This window comes from Mus caroli, chromosome 6 (genome assembly GCF_900094665.2).
Source record: "Mus caroli chromosome 6, CAROLI_EIJ_v1.1, whole genome shotgun sequence".
NCBI classification, from domain to species: domain Eukaryota; kingdom Metazoa; phylum Chordata; class Mammalia; order Rodentia; family Muridae; genus Mus; species Mus caroli.
In genome coordinates this window covers 124023765-124051371 of record NC_034575.1, presented here as the reverse complement: position 1 = coordinate 124051371, position 27607 = coordinate 124023765, and the positions used below count along the sequence as shown (strand labels likewise).

Genomic DNA, 27607 nt, shown 5'->3' with positions numbered 1-27607 from the left:
AGACAGGCTTGTAGTACACAAACGTATATGTAGGCTAAACAACATATAATAAACATTTTAAAACTTAAAGAGAAAAAAGTAAAAAAAGCAAAAAAAAAAAAAAACTTAAAAAGAATTTTTAAAGAATTATTGGGCAAGATTTGCTCATACAACTCAGGAAGCCGAGGAACGATTGCTTTAAGTTTGTGGTCACACTGGACTACAGAGTGAGGCATTGTTAAAAACAAAAAACAAAAACCAAATCCTTATAAGACAAAACAAAAATAACAGCAACAGCAGCAGCAACTGTGGTTTTGCGTTTAGCCCAGCCGCTTTGGGAAGGCGGAATGCAGAGATGCTAGCTGGACAGCATTTACCTGCGCGCCAAGCTGCTGCTGCTGCTGCTGCTGCTGCTGCTGCTGCTGCTGCTGCTGCTGCTGCTGTGCTCAACGCCGCTCAGGGGGGTGGGAAAACGCAGCCTAGGCTGTGGGGAGGCTGAAGCCGGGCAGCCTGATTACAGTCGCTGCTGGAAACCCCATGGAATCGGGAACGAAGGGTTGGGAGCAGGGGGCTCCCAAACTCCTAGACACCCAGATGCCACTGGGTCGCAGGGAGTGGGCCTGCAGGCTGAGAATGAGCCCAGGGCTGGGGGTTCTCAGACTCCTGGACATCCAGACTCCTGGAAGTTGTGTCGAGGAAGAGCAGAGATAGGAGGAGGCCCTTGGGCTGAGGTGAGGGTGAGCTCAGAGCGAGGGTGAGGGGCTGGGGTGGGGGAACTCATCAAAGCTCATAGGGGAAAGCCCTTAACTTAACAGTGGTTGTCTGGGAGCACAGAGGGGCCTTTTGCTGGAGGCTTAGGCAGCTCGGCTCTGTAGCTGAAGGCATTCTCCATGTTCCATCAATGGATATTGATGAAAGAGACAGCAGGGCAGTGGTGGCACACGCCTTTAATCCCAACACTTGGGAGGCAGAGGCAGGTCAACCTGGTCTACAGAGCGAGTTCCAGGACAGTCAGGACTATACAGAGAAAAGCCTAAAAGAGACAGTTCTTGGTTCCAAACTGTTTATTGATTGTTCATTGTGGAATATCGATACATACCACTTCTTCAAGGTCAGGCAGAGCTTAAATACCTTTTGCAGAGAGGGGTGTCTGGGAAAAGGGAAGCTTATTGGCTAAACTCAGGGTCTCTATATATCTCATTAGCATGGAGAACTCTGTTCTAAGTGACCACAGGTCAAGTTTCCTATATGAGAAATGTGGCACGTGATACATTGTGGGCTGAACTATTGGATTCTTGGACTTTTCAATCATAGGCAATCATTGTTGGATTCGCAGCCTGTAAGCCATTCTAAAGCTCGCTCTCTCTCTCTCTCTCTCTCTCTCTATATATATATATATATATATATATACACACACACACACACACACACACACACACACACACACACCTATAAGTTATAAGTTATAAGGGAGCCATCTACCTTCTCAGGTGGGTACAGGGTGCCAGGGACTCTGAAGCCAGCTCAATCTTACCAAGTTTCCTGGCACTGTCCACTCTCCCATAGCAACAACAAGCCCCAAACCTTCTAGAATCAACTGTGCACACTACTTAGAGAATCTGGCCAGGAAGTGGTGGCACACACCTTTAATCCCAGCACTAGGGAGGCAGGGGCAGATGGATCTCTGTGAGTTTGAGGCCAACCTGGTCTATGGAGCAAGTTCTAGGATAGCCAGAGCTGTTACACAAGAGAACCTTGTCTCAAAAAAAAAAAAAAAAAAAAAAAAAAGTGAGAGAGAAAGAGTCTGCTTTTTACGTGATAGTAAATCATAGATGTCTAGTTCGTTTAAAATATAGTGTTAGGATTGAAGAGCTGGCTCAGTGGTTAAGAGCACTGACTGCTCTTCCAGAGGTCCTGAGTTCAATTCCCAGCAACCAACCACATGGTGGCTCACAACCATCTGTAATGGGATCCGATGCCCTCTTCTGGGGTGCGTGAAAAACAGAGCAATCCTATCCATGAAATAAGTAATAAAATATAGAGTTGGAGCTGGACTGTGGACTGGTGTTAAAGCATATGTAAGGCCCAGGCTTTGATTCCCCAGCACCTAGCAAACAAATAAAAAAACTAGGGAAACTATCAGAAGTTTTAAACAGTCCTTTGTTACTTGCAGCTTTGACCAGTTCCATTATATAGACCTTTTGACCTTTGTGCTATAAAGGACCCTATGGATATTGTGATCATGACCCACACGGACTAGAAAAACAAAGCTCATTCCATTTCCAGAAATGGAAATAATGCCAAGCAGCATATGTGAACACTAATTAGTATGGTTTTTAAGTTTGACTTGGGCCTAATCAACACAAATACCCTTCCCACATCAAACCCAGCTCTGACCACAACCATCTTGCCTCTGGCCTCCACACGCTTGTTGGACTGGAGCGGTCTGGAGTTCAAGGAAATGGGCAAGGCATGGACCATGTGATGTGATTGGAGGGACTCTGTCTCTTCCAGCTGGGATGTAAATAGCTAAAACGTTCCCAGCAGCAGATTCATTCCTGAGGGTCAGTGAACACAGGTCCTGTCCCTTAAGTTTTCTGAACACGCCTGACTACCTCTGTAAAGTCACTGTCTGGGGGAATGGAAGGATGGCTCACTGGTTATTGAGTGTGCTTGTAGAGGCCTGGGATTGGCTCCCAGCACCCACCATCACTTGTAACTAGCTCCAGGGGATTTGACATCCTCTGGCCTAGTGCAGTACCTTGTGTGCATGTAGGCATACACATACACATCAATCAAAAAAAAAAAAATCAGCCACCAGCCCCTCAGATGGGTACACCCACTTGATTAGTTTTCTGTAGCAGGAGGTCTTCTGAGAACATCTTCATCTGCTCAGAAAATGGGATGCCCAAAGACCTAGAACTCTCTAGAAGCTTATAAGAGTACGAACCAGGAAGTGTGAAGGCACTTTCCAGCTTGGACTCCCAATGGTCTTGAAGAGAAGCAAACAAGCAAGCAAGCAAGCAAAGGGCTTTCCAATCATCCTCTGTGTTGTACCTGAAGGGCTATCCTCCCTTTTGCAACCACATTGTTATGGCCAGACTCCCCTTCCACATTATCCTAATTTCCTATAGTTTAAATTCAATAATTCTTTCTATCCATCTATCCATCCATCTATCCATCTATCTATCTATCTATCTATCTATCTATCTATCTATCTATCTATCTACCTACCTATCTATCTATGTATTAGCATTTATTGTGTTCTGCCTGCATATATACCTGCCCACCAGAAGAGGGCGCCAGATCCCATTATAGATGGTTGTGAATTATAATGTGGTTGCTGGGAATTGAACTCAGGACCTCTGGAAGAGCAGTCAGTGTTCTCAACCTCTGAGCCATCTCTCCAGCCCCTATATTTATTTTTGAGGCAGAGTTTTGCAACATAGTCCAGGCTGGCCTTGAATGTTTGCTCTTCCTGCTTTAACTTTCTCTGGCCCTGGCCACAGCTGGCCAGAGTTCTTCCTTCAGTTGAGACGTGGTTAGCTATCCTGCTGTAAATGCTTTCTGTCTCAGCCTCAAAGACAATCTCTATCTGCAGATGACACATGACCTTACCTTCATTTCTGGATCCTGAGCCTCTGTTCAGGCACAGGGTCACTTCTAGTATTTAGGACAGGACAGGGGTCTCCATATGCATGCAATACTGTCATCAGAGGGTCTAATGATAGAATCAAGAAAGTGAGTCCTGAGTCTGCATGGCCTTGATGACAGCCACATCTTCAATATAGCTTGTATGAGCTTCACAGTCTGGGGCTCACTTCTCTTAGTCTTTGGTTCACGCTGGTTTTCAGCTCCTGCTGGCATTTCATGTGTAGACTACCACAGGTGTGTAGCACCTACTAGCTCTTATTTTCACACCAAACCTTCCTGAAACAGCAGTTGGTGGACTCAGGTTTCCATCAAGAGCTGGATCAAGGTCACCCTGCAGACCTGGTAGCAGAGACCTGTAATGGAATTCCAGCTATTCCTAAGGCTGAGGCCAGAGCAGCTGAGAGAGTTCAAGGTCAGCCTGAGTAACTCAGTAGACTCAGTCTCAGAAACCAAAAGGAATCAAGGCTGGGGCCACAGCACAGTGGTAGAGCAGTGCCTAGCACACACAGGGAGCAGACATTGAACTGGGGAAAGTCACCCCAGTGCCTTGAATTCTGTTGGGTTTGTTCTTGAATTCATGTGGATTTGCAATAATGAATTACTGTCTTGCTTCGACAGTGAACTTCTTGAAGGCAGGGGTCTGTTTCTGCACTGAGCTTGGTACCAGGTTCAATGAAGGAGTATCCAATTAAGCGGTGGGACAGTTTGTACTTCACACTCACAGATAAGCTTGCTGCCTTGCAATGTTCTTTTCATGTGAATGGGATGTGACCAGGCTTTGATATGACTCACCATTTAATAAGCACACCAGAATTTATACATCCAAATGAGGGCTGCATCCTTCAAAGTCCTCGATTCGCAGGGCTGGATACTCAGTCCCGTGGTGATGCTGGCATTTCCGTGGACTCTTTAGATCACCTCTCTCGGGCACAACCCTGACATTTAAAATACTTTCTTTCAGCGTCTCCCCGTGCTACCCTACCCTCATGTATTATGTGTATCTCCATCTTGCGTTGTTAGCGTTGAGCAAACGATAAAATAATTCTGGAGATTTACTGCCGGCCCGAGTTTGTTTCACCAGCTCTGGCTGGGAGAGCCACAGCAATAAAAATTTAATGCTAGTGCTTCAGAGATTGTTTGATTTTGGGAAATAGTGAAGGCTTTTCTTTGATTTTAAGTTTCCCAAAGTGTCAAGGTGAATGCGAGAGCTAGGTAGTAACTGATTTAAGTCAAATGGTTCTAAAGACTCCCAGCCTGAGCCCACGTGTTTCTCCTAAATTGAATTGGCACGCTTCTTTAAAACTCAGACTTCTAACTTCATGGCGAAGCTGTCCTGTACCTTGGGTAACCAGCTAAGTTCCAGCTCTCTGTGAACCACTGCTGGAACCTAATCTTTATTATTTCTCCCAGCATCCGGTAGACCCATGACTGGTCTCCCCTTTCCTGCTCTTTGAGAAGTGACAGTTCTGCAGATCCCAAGGGACAAGGAAAGAACTGAAAGGCTGATGTTGGGGAGGGCTGGCGAGGGAAAGCGGTGGCGGATCTGAGAGCAGAGCCGGGAGTTCCTGCTTCCTGCTCCCGGAGCGAGTGTCCTCCGTAGCAGCCTCGGGGAAGGGAACAGCCCTTCCTGCTCCTGTCCGCGTACTCCAGGAGCGCAGCGAGGAGCGCCCCACCCCGGCGGAGGGGACGGTTTTCGGCTGGAGGTGGTGGAGGGACAGTTAGGACTCAACGCCACCCGGGGGTGTGGGGAGCTGGATGAGTGCGGGAAATCGGTAGATCAGAGTCAAGGCGTGTGGGTGCGAGCGGCGGGAGGTGCCAAGGGGTCCGCGGGGTTCCCGGGTGTCTCCGCAGTGTCCTGTCCCGTGGCTGCCCGCGGTTCCGGGGCTCCGCCCAGTCGCGGAGCCCAGCCTCTCCCTGGCCGGGTCTCCTCCCAAAGGTGCGGGTGGCAGCGCCACTCCCTCCGCTCCCTCCCCAGCCGCGCGCGTCTCATTCCAGCGCCCCATTCCGTGCATTCCTGCCGGGCTCCTCTGCAAACTCCAGCCCCGGGGGTGGGGACCGGCCTCAGCTACGCGCTCGGGGCCCCGCAGCCGTCGCCGCGGCTGGAAGACTTGGCGCCCCGCGTGGACCTGCTGCAGCCGGCCGAGCTCTCCCACCCCGCCTCCCGAACCCTGGGACCGGTAAGGCTGCTGAGTTCGGAGGACATCCGCGTCCCGCGTGGTCCCGGGCAACACTAGGGGACCAGTGGGGCACGTGCGGGCGGTGGAGTCTAGGGGCTGGACAGAGCAGGGTCGCTCGGCTGAAGTTGAGACTAACGAGCCTCATCCAGGCCCTTTTCTACTTTTCTGCCTGGAGAAGAGAGCCCATAAGGGAGGTGTATTGCCTGGACCTTGTGCAGAGGTCCCCAGGGTTTGAGACGCCGTTGCTCCCCAAGGTGAGAAGTGATGAGAGAGATGGACCGGAGCTCCCAAACTCCAAGGCACTATACTCTAGCAGGCAGCCCAGGGGCGCGCCGCGGTGTACACACGTGTCAGGGGGCTCCAGGCACACCCACACTCCGTCCGATTCAGTGAGTGAGTTCAAAGCTAGGTATTACTGCGCCAGCATCCTTAAGTTTTGGGTGTACCCGAGGAAGAGATATCTGTGCGCAGTGACTCACCTTGCTTCCAGGAGGTGGATTTGTTTGTGCTAAACGCGACCCTGTGTGCATTGCTACTTGAAGAGGGTGCTGTCTGAAATCCCGAGTGTTGGAGTGGGCGTGGGTGTGCGATGCCTCCTCTCCAGGACTCTCCTCTCCAAGTCCTCGCTCTGAGGATGTTGGTTCTGGCTCTGACTTCTTCTTCCTGAAGAACCGCGGCAGGGGACAATGTCTCCAAGTTCTTTGTGTTCAGGGAGAATTTGACAGTAGTAGTCGGAGGCGCCCCTCTTCCCATCCCTGTTGGGTTGAGCATTGCTGGCAGGAAGCTGCCTACACCTGCCCCCTTCCAGGCAGCTGTCTCTGTGAGGGAGTGGGGATCCTGTTCTGGCAGAATCCTTTAGGGAACTGCTGGTAGGCTAAGCAAAGCTGAGATCTTTGTTTGCCCTTAGGGACTAGGATGTTCATATTTATGGGGGTGGACCCCCTAAAAGGAGAAGAGCTTGTTAGGTTGTTTTCTTTTGAGACAGAAGTTTCCTGCAGTTTAGGCTGGCCTGGTACTTCTACCTTAGTAAGAGGTGGCTTTCATTCTCCTGCCTCTTTTTTTTTTTTTTTTTTTTTTTTTTTTTTTTTTCTTTTTCTGAGACAGACGCAAAAGACCAAGGAGGCCTTGAACTCACAGCAGTCTCACCTCAGCCTTCTAAGTGCTGGGATTACAGGCCGGATTTACCGGGCTTAATTGACCACTTTGGATACTGTTTGTTGAGTGGTTGGTAGTGTTTCTAAGTTGTCTTCAAGGACAGGGGAGTCAGTGCTACCTGTGGGAACCTTGAGCAATGAGGGGGAGACAATCTCTCATTCCTCAATAGCCAGGGTCTTGCTCTGGAACCTAGACTGGGTCCAAACTGGATGATCCTCTGCCTCAGTTTCCCCCTCGTTCTTCACAGTCAGCTAGGCTACCTTGTTTCTGTGGGGAAACGTGAGTGATCCCTATAGGGAATGCTTTAGTGACAGCTGGGAAAGGGAGGCAGCCTCGGACTTGGTAGCTGAGGCCAAGATATTGACAGGAGAGTGGTGTGAGAGTCACAGACAGACTTGGCACCAGTGTTCTCGCTCATTAGCACAACTCCTAGGTGATGGCTAGGGTTTCTCAGGAAGGAACAGAGAACCCTGTCAGGAGTGAGGGGGAGGGGCTCGTGTTTATCTTTCCTTCTCTCCTGCTGATATAGATTAGATAGTCTATTCCACCCTGCTCAGGCCATGCCTAGGAGAGAGACACTCTCATGGGTTTAGAAACGCATAGGCGTGGGGTCAGACAGACTCAGGCACGAATCTTTTTTTTTTTTTTAAAGATTTATTTATTTATTATATGTAAGTACACTGTAGCTGTCTTCAGACACTCCAGAAGAGGGAGCCAGATCTCGTTACGGATGGTTGTGAGCCACCATGTGGTTGCTGGGATTTGAACTCCAGACCTTCGGAAGAGCAGTCGGGTGCTCTTACCCACTGAGCCATCTCACCAGCCCCCGCCAGGCACGAATCTTGATACTCACTACCTTTAAGGCTCCTGGGCTCCATTTCCTGATGAGTAACCCTGGGGGGTGGGGATGGGGGTGAGTAACCAAAATCAGGGCAGAAAGCTTGCTCTGAAAACTCAGTGTTCCTAAAGTATCTGTCAGCACATCCCGGGGCCCCTGGAGATGGTGGATCCTATGTTTTCCTAAGCTTGCTTTGGCAAGACCCCTCCTGCTCCCCCTTTCCATGTTGAGGATTGGACCCAGGGTCTTGTAACATGTGAGACTAGTGGATTTTGCATGATGGTTCCCTGGGCACCCTTTGGGAAACCTCGCCGTGTATCGTATTTATTTTGCCCATGGCACGGGGCATTTGCTGTGGCCCCGTGCTGTGGGGAGACTTAACTTTGCCACCAGGTAACGTACTTCTCATTCTCCAGCTCCCATATTCTCATTTCCACTTTTGCCTGCCCTCAGGACATGTTTGCTGAGCACTGTTGGAGCCTCTGTCAATGTCAAGCTCCTTTGTGGGGGAAACTGAGACCTGGGGAGGGACCATAACGTGTTTAGAATTGCACAAGCTCTGAGTGGCAGAGTTGGGACCGGAACCCAAGCTCTTCACGTTGGATTATGTCTCCTGCTTTGTGCAGCCCAGTATCTGGGTGTGAAGACCCTAGCCACTTTCATCTAATGTGTGGAAACTGTAACAGTCTGACCAGGGTGGTGTCTTCCATCCTGTGATACAGACAGATGTTTGCAGGCAGGCATTTTCTCTTGCATCCCAGCAGAAAGTATACAGCAAACTACCCCATGGTAGGATATAAGCATGGCAGTCTGGGAGGATATCAGGATAGCTTTCAAATCTACTGTCCTTCCTCTAAAGGTCTAGGCATTACTCTGCCAGGTATGTGTTGGAGGTGTGTTACATATGTACATATGCACGCATGCATCTATGTATTTAACTATGTATGTACCTATGTGTGCAACTATGTATGTATCTATGTATGCAACTATGTATGTATGTATGTATATATGTATGTATGTATGTATGTATGTATGTATGTATCTATCTATCTATCTATCTATCTATCTATCTATCTATCTGTCTATGTATCTACTCTGTCTGTCATTTTGCTTTTTTGTCTAGGGATGAGCCCAGAGCCTCAAGTGTGAGCTTCAATTCACAGCTCTATCTTTTCCATCTCTCAGGATGCAAATGTCACAGCCTCCTTTGGCCTCCATTCTGCGGTCTTGTGCTGGTGACTGTCACAAAGCAACACCTATTGCCAAACTTGTGTCTCTTCCTTCTCAGGGGAGGTAGAAGACATCAGTTCCTGACTTTGGACCTCACCCTTCCCGGAGGTGAGGCCAGTCTGGTGGCAGTTGGGAACTTGGGGCTCCTGAGGGTGGCTTTACCTCTTTGCCCCCTTGACCCCTTGTTGGCAGAAGCAGGAACAACGGCTCTGTTTAAAGCTCTGAAATTGGAGCTGAACAGCTGCTCCCCGACACCCTGAGGGCGGGGGTGTCACCAGCTCAAGGGCCCAGGTGGAGGCTGGGGTAAGGCAGGCTGCCTGCCTGCCTGCCTGGGAGCATGGAGTCTCCATCTCCAGTATAGCCCTGAAGTGGCAGTTTTTCCTTGCTGTGCCGTCTGTCTTTAAGGTTGTACATTGAGGAGAGTCTAATCGCACCTGTGTGGTTGATCCTGGGGCTCTCAGGGGGTGGGCCAGGATCCATGGGAAATTTCCCACCAGAACTGCAGGCCAAGATCTGTGCCCATCTGTTTGCTTGTCATACAGGCCAGTTTCCAGAAAGGTAGGAGGATGAGCCAGCTCCCTGGTGTGGGCCAGCTCCGTGGCCAGGGTGGGCAGGCTGGTCCCCATGGGTGGGGACCCGGCTTCCTTTGACCCAAACTTAATGTGAACAATAGACTTCAGAGGAGTCACCAGGGGCAGGAAATGGGAGCTGTGCTAAGGCCAGGGTGACCCTCCTGGGGGGGGATGGGATTATATCCGGTTGAGTGTTAGGGCCAGTGCAGAGGGCACTGGGGAGGGGCTGATGACACACAGGGTGGGCCCTAGGGTGGGGCTCTCTGCCTAAGGGGGCTGTTGACTCAGAGTGAAACCTGAGCAGGAGGGCCCATTCTCTGACTGAGCACCCTGTTGTGTGTCTTACCAGCAAAGATCTTGTGTCTGACAGCCTCTTCTGCCAGGTTCCTGCCGGGCTTGCCAGGCCAGAACTGTGCCTTCTCCTTCCCCTGGAGCCCCCAGAATGGCTTCAGGAGTTGCCTAGGCCGGGATGAAAGACTAGTGTTGTTTCTTCCTGGCTGCATTCCAACCTGGCTGTCCTCCACTTTGGCATTGAGCCCCAAGTAGTAGTTGATGGGCAGGTAATGCTGGGTAGAGCTCTGGGTAAGGGAGACAGCAGCCTTGGGTCACTTGGACAACTGGGAAGAGATTTCTAAAGTCACAGTCAGTGCAAGACAGGCAGGGGGAGATTCCTGCCTAAGGCAGGTGGTGGAATGTTCTAGCAGACTGGACACTTATCTTGCCACCCTCTGTGGGAGGGTGGGACAGACTCTGTGTGAGAGCTAAAGTACACTTGGCTTGGGGAGAAGCGGGTGCCTTTGGGCCTTGGAGTGGCCATAGGACCACTGCCAGGACCCAAGAGGGGGTGGGGCAGAGAAAACACATGCTATCTTGATTTCTTTCTCCAAGGAACAAGATGAGCATCCTGGAAATGGAGCACTGGGCTTCTCCTTCATCCTTTGTCCAGTTCTAGATGTTTTTTTTTTTTTTTTGGTTTTTCGAGACAGGGTTTCTCTGTGTAGCCCTGGCTGTCCTGGAGCTCACTCTGTAGACCAGGCTAGCCTCGAACTCAGAAATTCACCTGCCTCTGCCTCCCGAGTGCTGGGATTAAAGGCGTGCGCCACCACGCCCGGCTTAGATGGTTTTATTCTATGTATCAGTTGGTTGGTTGGTTTGCCATGCTGAGATTGGATCCTAGGGTCTCATACATGCTTGGCTGGTGCTCTAACCCCAGCCTTCTGCCAGAGTTTTACACAAAATGACTAGGAAAGAATTGAGTTCAAAGCAACAAGTCTCTAGCCTGTGTGGTCTTTGGATGGAGAAATTGTCTTTTTCTTTCTTTTTTGTTGGTGGTCCTGGAACTGGAACTCTGGGCCTTGAGCATGCTAGGTGACCTCCATCACTGAGCAACACTTTAACCTTCCAGGAAGGTTTTTCCGGGCAACAGAAGTGACTGCATGCAGTGTGTGTCTGGCTGAAGGACTAGCCCCAACAATCATCCCTTCCCTCCCCTCTCGCCCACCAGAGGGAGATTTCTAGTGGAAGACACCACAGCTCTCTCTAGCTTCATTCTGTCCGCCCTGTGGGTGTTGAAGATAGTAAGCAAGCTCTTGCTGGCAGAACCAGGTCTGTTTTTTCTCATCTGGCTAGAATTTTCTAGGAGGTTGGAGATTAAGCAAAAAGAAGACTTTTGTTGTTGTTGTTGTTGTTGCTGTTTCCTTTGGTTTTGCTTTGTTTTGTCTTTTGAGACAGGGTTTCTTTGTGTAACAGTCCTGGCTGACCTGGAACTCACTCTGTAGACCAGGCTGGCCTCGAATTCATGAGATCCACCTGCCTCTGCTTCTCAAGTGCTGGGGTTAAATACATCTCCGTTGCCTGGTGACATGTAATTTTTGTTTGTCTGGAAAACAGTTTTCCTCCAGCGCTAGAGAGTGAACTCTGGGACTTGAGCCCCATCCTGAGACCTTTCAACTTTGGCTGTATTGTTTTCCAAGGCGAGTTTCTCAAGCTGGTTTCAAATCCGTTGGGTAGCTGACAAGGACCTGGAACAGAAGACTCCCACAGGCTCCCCCCCTGTGCGGGTTACAGGCATGTGACACTTCACCTGGTTAGGTAGTACTGGAGGTAGAACTCAGGGCTTTGTGGGTGCCAGGCAAGCATTTTGCCACGTAAGCTACATTCCCAACTCTTACTTTTTTGAGACAGAGGCTTAGGTAGCCCAGGTGGACCTCATCCTCAACATATACTTATGGATTAATTTATATTTCTTATCTCCCTCCCTCTGGCATCTGAGTGCTGTGAGCACCCACCACTGTCTTGACTCCTTCTTTGTTTTCCTACAGGGTCTCACACTGTTCCCCCAATTATTAAGATTAGAAGGTGTGAACCCCGCAACTGTCCTTTTTTAAAAAAAAAACATTTATTTATTTTATGTATATAAGTACTACAACTGTCTTCAGACACAGCAGAAGAGGGTATCAGATCCCATTACAGATGGTTGTGAGCCACCATGTGGTTGCTGGGAATTGAATTCAGGATCTCTGCAAGGGCAGTCAGTGCTGTTAATCTCTGAGCTATCTCTCCAGCCCCCAAAACCAGGTTTAAAATCTTTTATTTATTGTTTAAATGAATATGGACTCACTCATAGTAGAAAACCTGGAAACTAAAAAAGAAATTGAGAGGAAGCTCTCCAAAATGGCTTGTAATTCCATAACTTAGGAACAAGGCAGTGGAATTATGAGGTCTTTCTTAAACTCTATGACATTCTACCCATGCCAAGCCAAGAGCCATGTCTGGCATTTAAAGGAGAAATCTATTCTATCAGGAAGTGTGTTTGCTAGCCTAGTGTGTTTGCCTAGATAGCTCGACAGAGCACTGGATTTCATTCCCAGGACCTCTAAAAGGGAAAAGAGGACAAAATTAAGTTTTCTATTTTATTTATTTATTTATTTATTTATTTATTTATTTATTTATTTATTTATTTATTTTGTATGTGTGTGTGTGTGACAGTTTTTGTGGCTTTAAGCACAAATAAAATGTCTATTCATTTTCTTTGCTGTGTGGTCTGATGGCCTGTTGCCTTGGTGACTGATAGCCATCTCTGCTGCTCTGTGCATGATAGCTTTGTGGATCTTGGAGAATGCATTGTGGATGATCTGAGCACTTATCTCAGCACAGTAGGATTTGGGATAACGTGAGGAGCACTTCAGCTCCTTGGGTTTGTGGACCAGGAACTTCCTGGAAGCCTCTGAGCAGCGTGTCCTCATTGTCCTCGTCGTAACCAATGCTGGGCATCAGGATCTGGCCTTCGAATCTCCTCCACACAATGTTGTTTATACCCCTGGGTTCCCACACTTCATTTACTGACTGTGTCAGATGAACATCTTGGACCTGTTCTGTGTGTGTGAATTTGTGTCAAAGGGCAGTGGTGATGCTGAGCAGGAGCAGGCATGGAAGCAGGTAGGACTTTTGTGTCTCTTTCAAATTTGTAAAAATTTTATTTTTTGGTGGTGGTGGGGAAACACTTTTAATCTTCACTGTATGAGGAATTCCAAGAACAATAAATTAAGCCATATGTTGAACCTAAATTTCCTTTGTACAAATTATTAAAATACAATTGCATTTCTTTTTTTTTTTTTAAGATTTATTTATTTATTATATGTAAGTACACTGTAGTTGTCTAGATATTCCAGAAGAGGGAGTCAGATCTTGTTACGGATGGTTGTGAGCCACCATGTGGTTGCTGGGATTTGAACTCCGGACCATTTGGAAGAGCAGTCGGGTGCTCTTACCCACTGAGCCATCTCACCAGTCCTGCATTTCTTTTTTAAAAAACATTTATTTTATGTATATGAGTACACTATTGCTGTCTTCGTCTGAAGATATCAGAGGAGTGCATTAGATCCAATTACAGATGGTTGTGAGCCACCATGTGGTTGCTGGGAACCTGAACTCATGACCTTTGGAAGAGCAGACAGTGCTCTTAACGGCTGAGCCATCTCTCCGGCCCCACAATTGCATTTCTAAAATGAAATCATAGGTATACAGTTGTAGTCACTAAGTAAACTGAGTTAAATGCTGTACATTAAAGAGAAACTTCAATGAGGTAAACGTATGAATGAAGACACTTCTGAACTCCCCCATTTCATCGAGCATCAAAACCCACCAATCTTCTAGCCCAAAAATGTCTGGCATGCAGAAATTTTTTTAAAAGATTTATTTCATGTATATGACTACACTGTAGCTGTCTTCAGACACACCAGAAGAAGGCATCAGATCCCATTACAGATGGTTGTGAGCCACCATGTGGTGGCTGTGAATTGAACTCAGGACTTTTGGAAGAGCAGTCAGTGCCCTTAACCACTGAGCCATCTCTCCAGCCCATAAAAATTTTCTTGTGTGTATGTGTGGTTTACCTGCATTTGTGTTTCTGTACCATGTGTGTGCAATATTTTTAGACGCCAGAGATGGATGTTGGATCACCCAGGACTAGAGCTACAGATGGTTGTGAGCCACTGTGTGGATGCTGGGGACCCAACCCAGGTTTCTGCATCTTTGGGAGAGCAGCCAGTGCTCTCAACTGTTGAGCCATTGCTCTGGGCCCTATTTTTTCTTTCTGAGTCAAAGTCTCACTAAGGAGCTCAGGCTGGCCTTGAACTCATTCTTGGACTCACAAAGTTCTAGATGGCCTGGGACTTTGGATCCCCAACTTTTCTGACTCTGAAGAGCTGCATGGGATTCCAGGCATTTGCTATGGTGCCTGCCTTAGACTGTCTTACCTGAGGCTTGTGGAGGGATTGGGAACTGTGATTCCCCACTGCTGTCATTCCTCACGGTGGAGGTGGAGGTGGAGGCAAGCCCTCTTTGTGGCCACAGCAGAGGAGGTTCACTGGGTCTGAGGTCCTGATGCAGAGCAGAGCGCTTCACCTGTCAACCCTTGGAGTCCCCTCTTAGAACCTGTAGGTGTTGTCTGGGATGTTGTGGAGGAGGTCTGTACTCTCTACCCTTGTGGGAAACTGGAAGGGATGACTTGGGTACCAGCCCTTCTGTGGTACTGGGCCCTGAGTTTTCATGTTAGCTTGGGAGGTCCCACTAGTGATGTTAGGGGAATTTTCCCATCTTACCTTCCTGCTAGAGGGACCTTCCAGACTGGAGGTGAGGGTGCGAGAGGGAAGCGTCCCGGCTGGTCAAGAAAGAGAATGTGACCGTTGCTATCTGCTCGCCCCCCACCCCCCATCCTTGTGTTAGAGTCAAGCCACACCTTAGTCCCACTCTGAAGCTAAGGTATAGGGAAGGTGACCCCAGAATGTAGTAGTAATTCAGATGTCAGAAAAGCGCTACCCAACAGATCTAGATTAGAAGACTGTGGAACAGTTCAGTAGCAGAGCTACTTGGTTAATGTGCTCAAGGATCCAGTTTCATCGGAGGCAGGAGGATTGTAAATGTAAGGACAGCTTAGGGTGTATAGTAAGAGTCAAAAAATGTTGGGCTCGGTAGGGCATCAGTGGGATGCTAGACTAGCAACAGGTGGAAAACCTCAGGTTTGGCTGGGTAAGATACTCCCTGCCAAGCTGGTAACCTGAACTCAGTTCTTGGGACCCAACTCCCCAAAGTTGTTCTTCTGTCTCCATGCTCCTACAGCGGGATGTGTGCAGCTCCTTCCCCACCAAACAAGTAAAGTGAAATGTATTTGTTGTTTTTTTGTTTTTTTTTTTGTGGTGGTATACACTTTTTGTTTTGTTTTGTTTTGTTTTGTTTTCCGAGACAGGGTTTCTCTGTATAGCCCTGGCTGTCCTGCCTCTGTCTCTCCCAAGTGCTGGGATTGAAGGCGTGCACCATCACTGCCCAGCTGGTGGTGTACATTTTTAATCCTAGTACTTAGTGGGCAGAGGCAGGTAGATCTCTATGAGGTTGAGGCTGCTGTGTTTCTGTATGTGGCTCCAGGCTAGCCAAGGGCCTTAGAATGAGACCTTGTTTCAGAGTCAAACAACAGAACAAAACTCGGCCTAGAAAGAAAGCCTAGCTGGTAAGAGCATTTACTGCTCTGACTAAGGGCCCAGGTTTAGTTCCCACCACACACCAGTTGGGCAGCTCACGCTGTTTGTAATTCCTGCTCTAGGAGCTACACATCCTCTTCTGACCTGTGCAGGCAGCAAGCACACCCGAACCACACATGCATGCACATACATACATGCACTCATGCCACACATGCATGCACATACATGCACTCATGCCACACATGCATGCACATACATGCACTCATGCCAAACATTCACACATAGAACACTACAAAAATATTTTTAAAAATAATATATTAAAAAAACCCTCTATACTACCTTCTCACTACCCCCTCTAAAATTTTATATTGTTTTGACTTGCTGTAATAGTATATCTTTTTTTGTTTTTTTGTTTGTTGTTTTTTTTTTTTTGGAGACAGGGTTTCTCTATATAGCCCTGGCTGTCCTGGAACTCACTTTGTAGACAAGGCTGGCCTCGAACTCAAAAATCCACCTGCCTCTGTCTCCCAAGTGCTGGGATTAAAGGCACGTGCCACCACCGCCGGGCATAATAGTATATTTTACTATATAACAGATGGAGAAAGGTCAGTGATGGAGAATTTTCCTTGCATGTGTAAGGCACCCTGAGTTTCGGTCCCTAAGACTGGGAAAAAAAGTAACATGATAAACGATAGATGGAGTTATTCATAGTTGGCATTATTCAAGTATTGAAAAATCACACTTAACAGGGCGTCTCAATTCAGATCAGCCACACCTCAGTGTAGCCCGCCACCTGCGGTCAATGGATATTGATTGAGAGTGTACCTTTCCAGTTAGCCTGCTTGACTCTAAGTTACTGTCCTGTCACCTAATAATAGCAGTGGGGCCCAGGAAGGTTTTTCTAAGGCAGGTTATTTAACTGTATGGCATGCCTCAGTTTCCCCTCTGCAGGATGAATATAAAAAAATGCTCAAAGAAACCCCATGTTCAGTGGCTCAAACCTGTAATCCCAGCATTCCGGAGGGAGGCTGAGTCAGCAGAATTTCAGAGTTCAAGATAGCCAGAGCTGCATGAGATCCTATCTCAGCCAAAGAAAGGAAGAAAAAAGTTAATAGCAGTTTCATAGTTGAAGTGAAGATTAAATGAGCTAGTGTATAAAGTGTTTTGGTTCTTGCTGGGTTCCACCTAAGCACTGTGTAAGTGCTTGTCAAATAAATGACTTATGGATGGTCCTTAAAAAAAAAAAAACTCAACAAGTTGGAAATTTTAAGGTGATATGCTTGGAAAAGTCCAATAGTAGAAGGCCTGGGGAGGCCAGGTCTGACCCCCACCATGGTCTGCTCTGTGAAACTGATTTCAGATGACAGCTCTGAGGTACAATAGAAGGCCTAGTCCCTGGCCTGATGATCAGTGCCCCACAAAGACTGACTGAATAATGACAATCTTCAAGATGAAGAAAGAGTAATTAAGGTCCAATGACTCATTGTGATGGGGCTGGGAGGAGCCAAGGAAGGCTTCCTGGAGGAGGTAGGGGAGAAGCTTTGTGAATGGGTCAGGCTGTGACAGTGGAAGCAGGGGATGGGGACACAGGTAGAGGAAAAAACATCTGTGTAGACTGAGGACTATTACCATGCAGTGACCAATGTGGCAGGGCTTATCAAAGGGGGAGATCTGTGCTGCACACATCAGGTAGGATGGAGGTATGTGTGCGTGCGTGTATGTGTGTGTGCATGTGTGCGTGTGTGTGTGTGTGTGTGTGTGTGTGCACATGGGCATGTTTGCTGGAGGAAGGCAGATTACCACTGAGCTCTGCCCAGGGCTACTTTAAGTTTACATACACCAAAACATGCTCTTGGTGGTGTGCTGTTTACAGGTTCGGACAAAGGCATGGAGTTGTAAGGGGCACATCACAATTAAGGTACAAGACAGTTCCAGGTTCCTGTATCTCTTCATTTACAGCCACCTCCCCTCCCCCATGTTTGTATCTTGGCAGCACCAATCTGGGGTGTCTCTAGCCCTGTGGTTATTTTGCCTTTTCAAGAAAGTCATGCAAACCAAACCATACAGTTGTGTAGCTTTCTGGGTCAGGCTTCTCTAACTCGCCATGCCTTTGATTCCGATTGTTCACTTTCACCTTGTACCTTCTTAGTCCTGAGTAGTCTCCATTGCTGTAAATGGATGGACCACACACAGTGTATCTAGTCATCTTAGGTTTTCCAGCTAGTTGTGAATAAAGCTACTATTAGCATGTTTTTTTCCTGTTTTTTTTTTTTTTGTGTGAGCACAGGCTTTTTATTTTTCTTGCATAAATACTTAGGAATGGGATAGCTGGGTCTTTTGTAACAGCTATGTCGAATATCTTGACGCTGCTTCATGAGGCCAGGGAGCTGGTTGAGAGCACTGGCTGCTTTTCCCAAAGGGTCTTTGTTCAGTTCCCAGCACCCGTTCCTAGGATTTGGCACACTTCTTCTGGCCTCCATGGTGACCAGGCACACAGTGCTTGTGGAATTCACATCTCAATGCAGAGACAGACGCTCATACACTGTATTTGAACCTGCCACCCTGGTTTCCAGGATGCACTGTTTTGCGATTCTACTTAGCAACATGTGAGTGTGTTCCACGTTCAGCCTCCCGTCAGGGTGTTGCTGCTATTTATTTGTTCTATTATTTGTTCTATGCGTATGCTGTACCACTCGTGTGTCTGCTGCCCACGGGGGCCAGAAGTTGCATAAGATCCTCTGGGCTGGGCAGTAGTTGCGTAGAGAGAGGCAGGTAACCTGGCTTACAGGGCAAGTTCCAGGACAGCTAGGGCTACACAAAGAAAACCTTGCCACAACAGCAGCAGCAACAACAACAGCAACAACAGCAACAAAACAGACAGAAAAAAATCCTTTGGAATTGCAGTTACAGGTGGTTGTGAGCCACCTCATGGGTGCTAGGAGCAGGAGCTGGGTCCCTGCAAGAAGAGCCAGTGCCCTTAACTGCTGAGCTGTCTTTCCAGACATGTTTTATATTTTTTAATGGTTAATGATGTTGAACATCTCATTTGGTTATAATTCATTTGCATATAACTATAGTGAAGGGTCTGTCTGATATTTTTAAGATTTATTTATTTTTGTGTGTCTCCATCTGTGTACCATATGTGTGCTTGGTGCCCCCTAGGAGGTGCAAAGCCTCCATGTGGGTGCTGTGGATGGAACCTGGGTGGTCTATGGAGAAGAGGTAGAACAGTGCTACCCCTCCTCCCCCATCGCCAACCCCACTATCACCCATGAACGTCTGCTCCTGGCTTAGCACCCGATGTAGAACTCACTTCAGAGGAAGAGGCTCAGGTTCCGGTGGGCATCCTCTCTGGCTGGCCAGTGGAAGGTACCTGGTCTTTCATGCATGGTGGGTCAGGCAAATCTATCTCCACCCAGAAAAAAACAAAGCTATTGCCCCAGCCTGCACCTCAGCCATTTACATGGCCTTATTTCCAAATGGAATGACCATTTGTTCTGGAATGGGAGGTGGGGTGCTTGGCAGGCCTTCAGGGGTGCTGGGGGTGTGGCTGAGATTCAGTGGGACTCAGTGGGGTGAGTTTTCTGGGTCAGGGTGGATCCTCTGATTTGGTAACCTTGGTCCAGTGTCTCTGTCTTCTTCCCAATCTCTTGGCTCTCAGACATTTCTATGGTAAACGAGCCAAGGCTAGGTGGATGCTGCCTCCTATCTTTTTTTGGAGCTGGGCCTTCCTGTGTACTGGGGGGCATGGCTCTGTCATGGTAGAGTGTTCCTTCTCCATGAAGGTCTTGAACTTAGTGAGGGGCCGAGCTCCAGCTACTGGTTTGTGCTTAACCTCAGATCCTGGATGGATAAGGGTAGCCCTGAGTGCCTGGGGGAGTAACTGAGGGCCAGCTCAACCCTAAGGCTGGGGAGTAAACCTTAGTGTGTGCAGCATCTGCCCCAAGGGATGCATGATGGGAGTCCATAGACGGCTCCCAGGGCCTGGCTGCCAAAGACTCCCTAGGGAGCTTCCTGTGTTGAGAGCTGTTCTGGGACCGCTCTGTTTCCTGTAAAGTCAGTGTCTCTGTCTTCGTCTCTGCTTCCCAGTCCTTTCTTTGGCCTGCTAACACTGCCATCGCTTCTGCTTCAGTGTGAAGCCCGAAGAGAGGTCACTAGGAGGAAAGAATACTAGAGAAAGAATATGTCCTTCCTGTTCCACATTTAACGTTTTGTCTGTGTGTTGTTTCCCAAGACTGGTTCTCCCCGTGTAACTCTGGCTGTCTCAGAATTTTACTTTGTAGATCAGGGTAGCCTTGAACTCATAGAGCTCCACCTGCCTCTGTCTCCTGAGTGCTGGAATTAAAGGCGTGTGCCAGTGCTGCCACTGCCCAGCTTAAAATTAATGTTTCTTTTTAATTGCATTTTTATGGTGTGTGTGTGTGTTTAAGAGAGAAAGATCCAAAATACACACGTGAAGGGAGATGAGAGGATATCTTTCAGGAATCCGTTCTCTTCTACCATGTGGGTCCTGGAGATTGAAAGCTTGACAGCAGGTATCTTTACCTACGGGACCATCCTTCTGGCCCTAAATAGACATTTTTCCCCCTTCACTATGGAGCTGTGGTTGGCTTGGAACTTGGTCAGTAGACCAGGCTGGCTTCAAACTCACAGAGATTCAAGCTTGCAGATTGCCTCTGTCTCCTGCACCAAACCCAGTAACTAGGTTTAAAAATAACAGTTTGGGGGCTTAGTGGTTAAAAGCTAAAGGCCTGCGTTGCTTTTGAGGATCTGAGTTCACTTCCCAGGACCCGTGTCCCAGCTCTGTGTCCCAGCTCACGATCTTAACTCGAGCGCTGGGGGATCTGACACCCTCTGAGGGCACCTGCACGCACATGCCCGTAGCCACCAGGCACAGACATCTGTGCATACACATAGTCAAAGTAACAAAGGAAACCTTAAATATGTTTCTGTTTGGAGTTTATAGACAATGGAGGAGAAAGTATAGAGGTCCCAGATTTATGCCTCTTTCCCCAGTTTTTCTGATTGCTAATATCTCAAGTCAGTGTGGTGCCCATGGGATAAACTGAGCTGGCGTTAGCAGGCAGACAGCTTGCAGAAAGGCTTACTCTGGGGCTCAGAGCCGGCATAACGGTATGTATTCACCATGGCAGTACCAGGCAGGAGAATTCCACAGCCCTAAAAGTCCTTTTCATCTTTACCCCCAACCCCAGATAACCTCTTTGCCCAGGGAGGTCCCCCGTCACTGTCTCTTCCTCGATCTAAAAGAGGTGTAGTGGGTGCCAGAAAAAGAATGTCCTGTGTCCTGCTCTGTCATGCTTCACTTTATCCCCTTGAGACAGGGTCTTCCTGAACCTGGTGATGGGGTAGTGGCTAGCAAGCCCCAGAGATCTGTCCGTCCTCCCCTCCTCTTCCCTCCTGCCCTGGGAGGTGCGGGTCTGTGAAATCTCAACTCAAGCATTTGCCCAGCAAGTATTGCCACCCACAGAGCCGTGTCTCTGGTCTGAGCTGGGGGGCGTCCTTGTCCCACCTCACGTAGGCTGAGCTTGAGACTACAGTCTCTCAAGACGCTTATCCTCAGTTTCTCTGGGTTTGTGAGCCCCCGTGTTTTGTCGTTTCTAGGATGGTTGAGAAGGCAGAGACTCATCTTTTCAGACTCTTCCCCCATGGCTTGATAGCAAGTGCCTTTTTTCATCTCTGAATACTTTCCCACAGTATTGACCTTTTCTTTTTGGAGTTCAAAGAGGCCCAGTGTAAGGCTTTCTAGAGGTTCCAGCAGTCTATGGCAAACCTGAGCTTGAGTCTAATTCTTCCCCACCCCCCGGCCCCCCTGTCCTCCCCCTCAGCCCGTTTCCAGGGGTGTAAAACTGTTTCCTCATGGCCTTGTTGCCCACTGTGAGGCCCCAGACAGAGGGTGGAGGGGTGTGGAAGCCAGTTGCTGTGACCCACTTCCTGGAGGTTTTAGGGACAGGTCGGCAGACACCCACGGCTCAGCTGTTTGGAAAGGCTAGTTTGGGCTGGCTCCGAAGTTTCCGAAGAACAGAGGCTGGGGTGCTGATCTGAGTAGGGTGGCCTCCGCAGCCACACTCAGGCTGAGCTTGAGCCCTGTGGTCTCTCTTAAGACTCTTTATCTCTCTCCATTTCTCTGGGTCTTGGAGCTTCCCTTTCCACCTCTCCCACGTGAGGCTCCGCCTGGGTTTCCTTCCCCAAGTGCTTCCCTGCCCACTTACGTCTCTGCCTTTCATTCCTCCTGATTCACACACCGCCTCCCCCTCCTCCGCCCCTCCCTGCAACGCTGCTGTAACTCTGTACCCTGGTACTCATGGCCAGGCTCTGATGGATTCACATTGTTTATGTATTGGTTTGTTGGTTTTAGAGACCTGGGGTTCATCTGGAGCCTTGCCTGAGTAGCTCAGAACTACCTACCAGCAGGCCAGCACACCTGAATCCTCACCACTAGCGGCGTGGTTATATTTTGGATGAGTTATATTTGGATTGGTCTTGAACTTGGGGCTCTCTTCCTGCCTCAGTCCCCAGAGTTATGGGATTACAGGCATTAATTCACCATACCTGGCTACAATTTTTGTTGCTAAGGTTCAAACTCTGTCTGGCTCACTGCATGCAAGCTGAGCAGCCACGTAGCTGATAAGAGCTAAGTTTGAACTCTGGAAGCGTCTTTTAAGTAAACTAGATTCTAATCGAAATCAGAATGAAGGCCAAGTTAAGTATTTAGTGGTGATTTTAGGCACTGGGACACCTAAGTTTGGCTTGATCCTATCTGTGCATTGCTGGGATGGAGACAGGAGATCTGTGAAAAGGTGCTAGTCCACTGAGCCAAAGCCCTTCCTAAGTCATAATACACACACACACACACACACACACACACACACACACACACAGAGACACATACACACACAGAGACACATACACACACACATACACACAGACACACACATACACACACATACACACACACAGAGACACAGACACACACACACACACAGAGACACAGACACACATAGAAACATCCCCCACACACAGACACCCCCCCCACCAAACACCCCTACAGACACCTACACACAGACACACCCTCCCACAGATACACACACATACCATACACATGCATACACACACACACCACACACACACACATACACACACACACACACACACACACACACAGTAGAAGGCCTCCTTCCCATCTCCAGCAAGCCTGCCTCATCTTTAGAAGGTCACTCTGGGGTTAGTTTTTCTGGCTGAGTAAGTGGGCCTGTGCCCAGGGCAGGCCCCTTCGCTTGTTTTCTTTCCCCTGCTCGTTCTTCCTCTGTTCTCCAGGAACCATCCACCCACCGCTGACAGGAAACTTTCTTGTTTGGTCAACTTCATTTCCAACTACAAACAAGCCACCTTTCTTTGTCATCTGTACTTTGGGGTCCCTTGAAGTGCCTTCTCTGTCACATCGTTTTTTTTCTTCCCCACTCTTTTTTTTTCCTCCTTTTTTCTCAGGGTCTTACTATGTAGCCCTGGCTGACTTTGAATCTGCTATGTAGATCAGGCTGGCCTTGAACTCTCTGGTATCCTGCCTTTGCCTCTTGGAATTAAAGGTGTGTCATCTTGCCTGGCTTTTTAATGACTTTTAAATGCCCAGGAACAGAGATAAGGTGGTAGTTGTCTGTAACCCAGCACCTGAGGAAAAAGCACCGTAGGTCCAAGGCTCTGTGTGTGTGTGTGTGTGTGTGTGTGTGTGTGTGTGTGTGTGTGTATGTGTGTGTGTGTGTCTGTAGAGCAAGCCCATGCCTCAAACCCAACAGATAAACAGTTCTTATGGTAAAATACTACAGGCCAGGCCTGGTGGTGCAGATTTGCAATCCAGAGGCTGAGGCAGGAGGATTACAAATTCAGGGCCTGCCTGGGCTTTACAATATATTTGAGGGCAGCAAGAGCCCATCTCACAAGGTAAGAAGAGGATTGGCAATGGAGCTTAATGTAGAACGCTGGCCCAGCGTGTGTGTGTATGTGTGTGTGTGTTTGTGAGGCTCTGTCTTCAATCCCCAGTACCTCAAGTAGCCAATCAAATATACTCATGGAAAAATACCCTCGTAGCGTGTTTTGGTTTTTCTTCCCTTCTTTCTGCCTCCCCCTCCCCTCTCTCCTTTTTTGATAAGTTGAAATTAGCCGGGCAGTGATGGTACACTGTAGCTGTCTTCAGACACTCCAGAAGAGGGAGTCAGATCTCATTATGGATGGTTGTGAGCCACCATATGGTTGCTGGGATTTGAACTCAGGACCTAGGGAAGAGCAGTCAGTGTTCTTAACCACTGAGCTATCTCTCCAGTCCATGTTGTATAATCTAAGATAGACTATAGCTTGCAACGTAGCTCAGGCTGGCCAAGAACTCTTCAGGATTGGCTGCCTTGGCTTATTTTGGGGGGCCCGGTTTGAGAGAGGATCTCATTACATAGACAAAGGTGCCTTGAACTCATTGAGCTCTGCCTCCTGAGTGCTGGGTTAAAGGTGTGTGGGATCACAGGTGTGCACTACCACTTGACTCTACGTGGGGGTAGCTCCGGCTGAGTTTCCCAGGCTGGCCCCCAACTTGGCAATCCCCTTGCTTCAGTCCCCCGAACACTGGGCTTGCGAACATGTGTTACTATGCCCAGCTTTTCATCGTAATACGTAATTTTTAGTTTATGTGTATTTTGCCTGCATGTATGTCTGTGCACCATGTGTGTGCAGTGCCTCCTGGATGCTGGAAGAAGATGTCAGATGCTCTGGAGCTGGTGTTAGAGATGGCTGTGCACCACCATGTGGATGCTGGGAACCAAACCTGGGTCCTCTGCAAGAGCAGCAGCTGCTCTTGACCACTGAGCCGCTATGTCAGCTCCTCTGCAAGGCTGACTCCTTTACATCTGCAGTTCTGTACTTAAACACCTATCACCGTCACCCGTTTCCTTAACGTTTTATCCTTGCCTACAGAATCTCCCTCCCTCCTCCCAGCTTCTGGTAACCACTGTTCTCATTCCTGGCTCTGAATTTGACCGTTGTAAGTACTTCTTGTAAAAGTGGCCAAAGATGGAGGACATTGTGTCTGGCATGTTCTGGCTCATTCCACTTTGTAGAATCTGTTCCGTGTTCACCCATGTTGGGGCATGTATCAGAATGCTATTATTGTTTTTTTCTGATTGGATACTATTCCATCGAGTGGCTATACCGTATCTTGGTTTGTCACTGGTTGAGGGACACCTGGGCTGTTTTCACCTTTGGAGAATTCTGGAATCTTCCTGCCAGAAGCTCACCTCGCACACTGGCTGTGGTACTCTGGGCCTTGAGCTCAGCATTACCCACCCCTCCACAGTCCTTTACCTATGCTATTCTCAGTAGGTACAATTTCTTTGTTTGTTCTTTGAGACAACATCTCACGACTTGGTCCAGGCTGGATGTAGACTTAGTGTCTTTCTTCCTTAAAGAGTCCTGGGGTTATAGGCTTGTACTGTCACACCCAGCTGACCCACTGGTGTTTTTCATGGTTAATTATGTCCTATAAAGGCACCGAGTTAACAAATCCTGAATCATTACTCATAGGAGAAACACTGGGTTGCATTCATGCAAGCCTCTGGTCACAAGATTTTTGTCAGCCAATTAACTTACAGGCTTGTTTTGTGGGTGCTTCAGTCCCAAGACACCTTGCTTAATGTACAGTCTGATTCACTGACCCTGGGCCCAGAGCAGAACTCATGGCTGCTGGAAGCCTGGCTAGGGCACGTGTTTTCTCCCTCAGGCGCATTCCAGCCTCTGGTGCTTAGGAACAGACAGTTCTTTGCTTGGGGCTGTTCAATTTGCTTTTGTAAGGATCGCTTCTGTAGTGTCTGGGCAAGCGCTGAGGGTTAATTGGTGCTGTGCTTGGCAGCTTAGCCATGAAGAGTTAAAAGTAAATGGAGACAGTGAAGCAAAATAAGCTTGGAGAAGATAAAATGCATACATATATGTGTGTGTGTATATATACATGTGTGTGAGTGTGTGTGTGTACACACACACACACTCACACACATACACACACGTGTTTATTCTTTTGTTTTTTTTCATTGATTTGGAGACTATATCCCCTGCCAGCTTGAAACTTGACAATGTCAACCAAGTTGACCTCCATCTTGCGACCCTTCTCCCTTTGTTCCTAAGTGCTGGAGTTCCCAGTGTGTACCCCTGTGCCTGGTGGCAGAGTGTAAATATGTTTTGTGTTTTACAGAGAATATTTTCTTTCTGTGTATGTATAATAGCTTTTACTGTCTTAATTCACAGCTTGCTTGTTCCCTACATAAGTAATGACTTCTTGCAAATAACATACCTGTTTTCTGTCAATTAACAATTATCACATGCAGTTTGATTTTCTTTCCATTCATACTTGACTGAAATATTCAGCTAAAAAGCTAAGAGTGTGCGTGCGTGCGTGTGATGTGGAGTTCAGAGGACAACTTGGGGGTAGTTAGGTTTTCTCCCTCTAGCACATGGGCCCTGGGGATTGGACTTAGGTCATTATAGCTTGGCTGCAAGCACTTTTACCTGAGGAGGCATCTCATTGGCTGTGGGTCTACTATGAACAATGACCCTGTAGGTCATACCTGTAAGTCTGGCCTTAAGGAGGCTGAGGCAAGATTTCATAATTCATGGGCATAGAATGAGATGATTTAAAATATATGGAAGGATGCATGTAGGTTATACAGGGGACACACACACACACACACACATATGCTTCAGAAAGTTTGAGGTCCTCTGCCTGAAACCATGCCTTGGTGGTCACCAGAACCCATAGATGCTCAGGTCCCTTCTGTAAACACTCCCTGGTGATATTGGACATCACAGATATTCCTGAAGACTGTGATTTAGAGAACTCATTGTACTTGATCTTATGGATGACTTTGGGCCCTCCTTCCACCTTGTACACATTTGATAGAAGGACATTGCAGGCAGGGCCAGGTCTCACGTGGCTTTGTCACCAGTGCCTGGCATGTAATGCTTGCTCATACCACTTATTCTTCTGTATTTACTTTTTGAGACAGGGTCTCCCATAGCCTTGATCTCCGAGTGTAGCCCAGGATGACCTTGAATTCCAGATTCTCCTGCCTTAGTGCCCCCCCCCCACCTCTGCAATTCTGAATAAATCATGGAAAAGGATGGGCGTGGCAGCTATGAAGTGGGAGATTTCTCTGGCTCTCCCTGGCTGGGGCCCACTCCTTTCCTTCTTGAGAGTATAGCTCCTTCTAGTTACTGGGAGACATCCAGGCTGTATTCACAATGAATCAGAAAGCCAGGGCTCAGATGTCCCAGTCCCAGCCTCAACCAGTTCTGAGGCCATTGATGGCCACTTCCCTTTCTAGGGTCTCAATCTCCTTACCTAATTCCAGACATCTCCAGGTCCTCTCTGCAGGTCTGTTTCTCTCTGACACAAACATTAAGGAGCAGCAGAACTCTCTGCTGATGTCAACGGGGGCCGGGGAAACCACAGCTCCCATCTTAAAGGGAATAAGAGATCGTTTATAGCTGTTATGAGTGACCATGGCCCAGGAACACAGATTTAGGTTTCCCCAAAATTCCATGTTCCAGTGTGGAAGTAGTTTTACAGATTATTATTATTATACAGAGTTTCACAGAACAAAGGAAGTCATAAGGCAAGTTTGGAAGGCATCAGTGGGTACATCACAGGTGCAGATACAGTGGGTTGGGGATCTAGTCTATAGGCCTGAGATGCTATGTGGTGACACTCTTAGCAACGTTGACAGATGCTAGTGTCTGTTAATAGCGTCTAAGAGGTTTTCAGTCCTTGGGAGGCAGAGGCAGGCAGATCTCTGAGTCTGAGGCCAACCTGGTCTACAGATTGAGTCCCAGGATGGCCGGGACTACACAGAAGAAACCCTATCTTTAAAAGCCAGAAAAAAAAAAAAAAAAAAAAAAAAAAAAAAAAAAAAAAAAAAGAGAGTTTTTGGGAGCTTGCCCTGAAGATCATAATTCTGAAAATGAATGGCATGTATCTAT

The 27607-nt window shown here is 48.0% G+C and overlaps 1 protein-coding gene across 2 annotated transcripts in view; it reads left to right on the top strand.

Annotated features, from left to right (window-relative positions):
- Window positions 1-5290: 5290 nt before the first annotated feature.
- Tead4 (TEA domain transcription factor 4) overlaps window positions 5291-27607 on the top strand; it is a 74856-nt gene continuing 52539 nt past the window's right edge. For both annotated transcript variants that reach the window (XM_021164536.2, XM_021164535.1), the window contains exon 1: window positions 5291-5810. The gene's annotated coding sequence lies outside the window, so the exon portion shown is untranslated. The remainder of the gene's footprint in view (window positions 5811-27607) is intronic.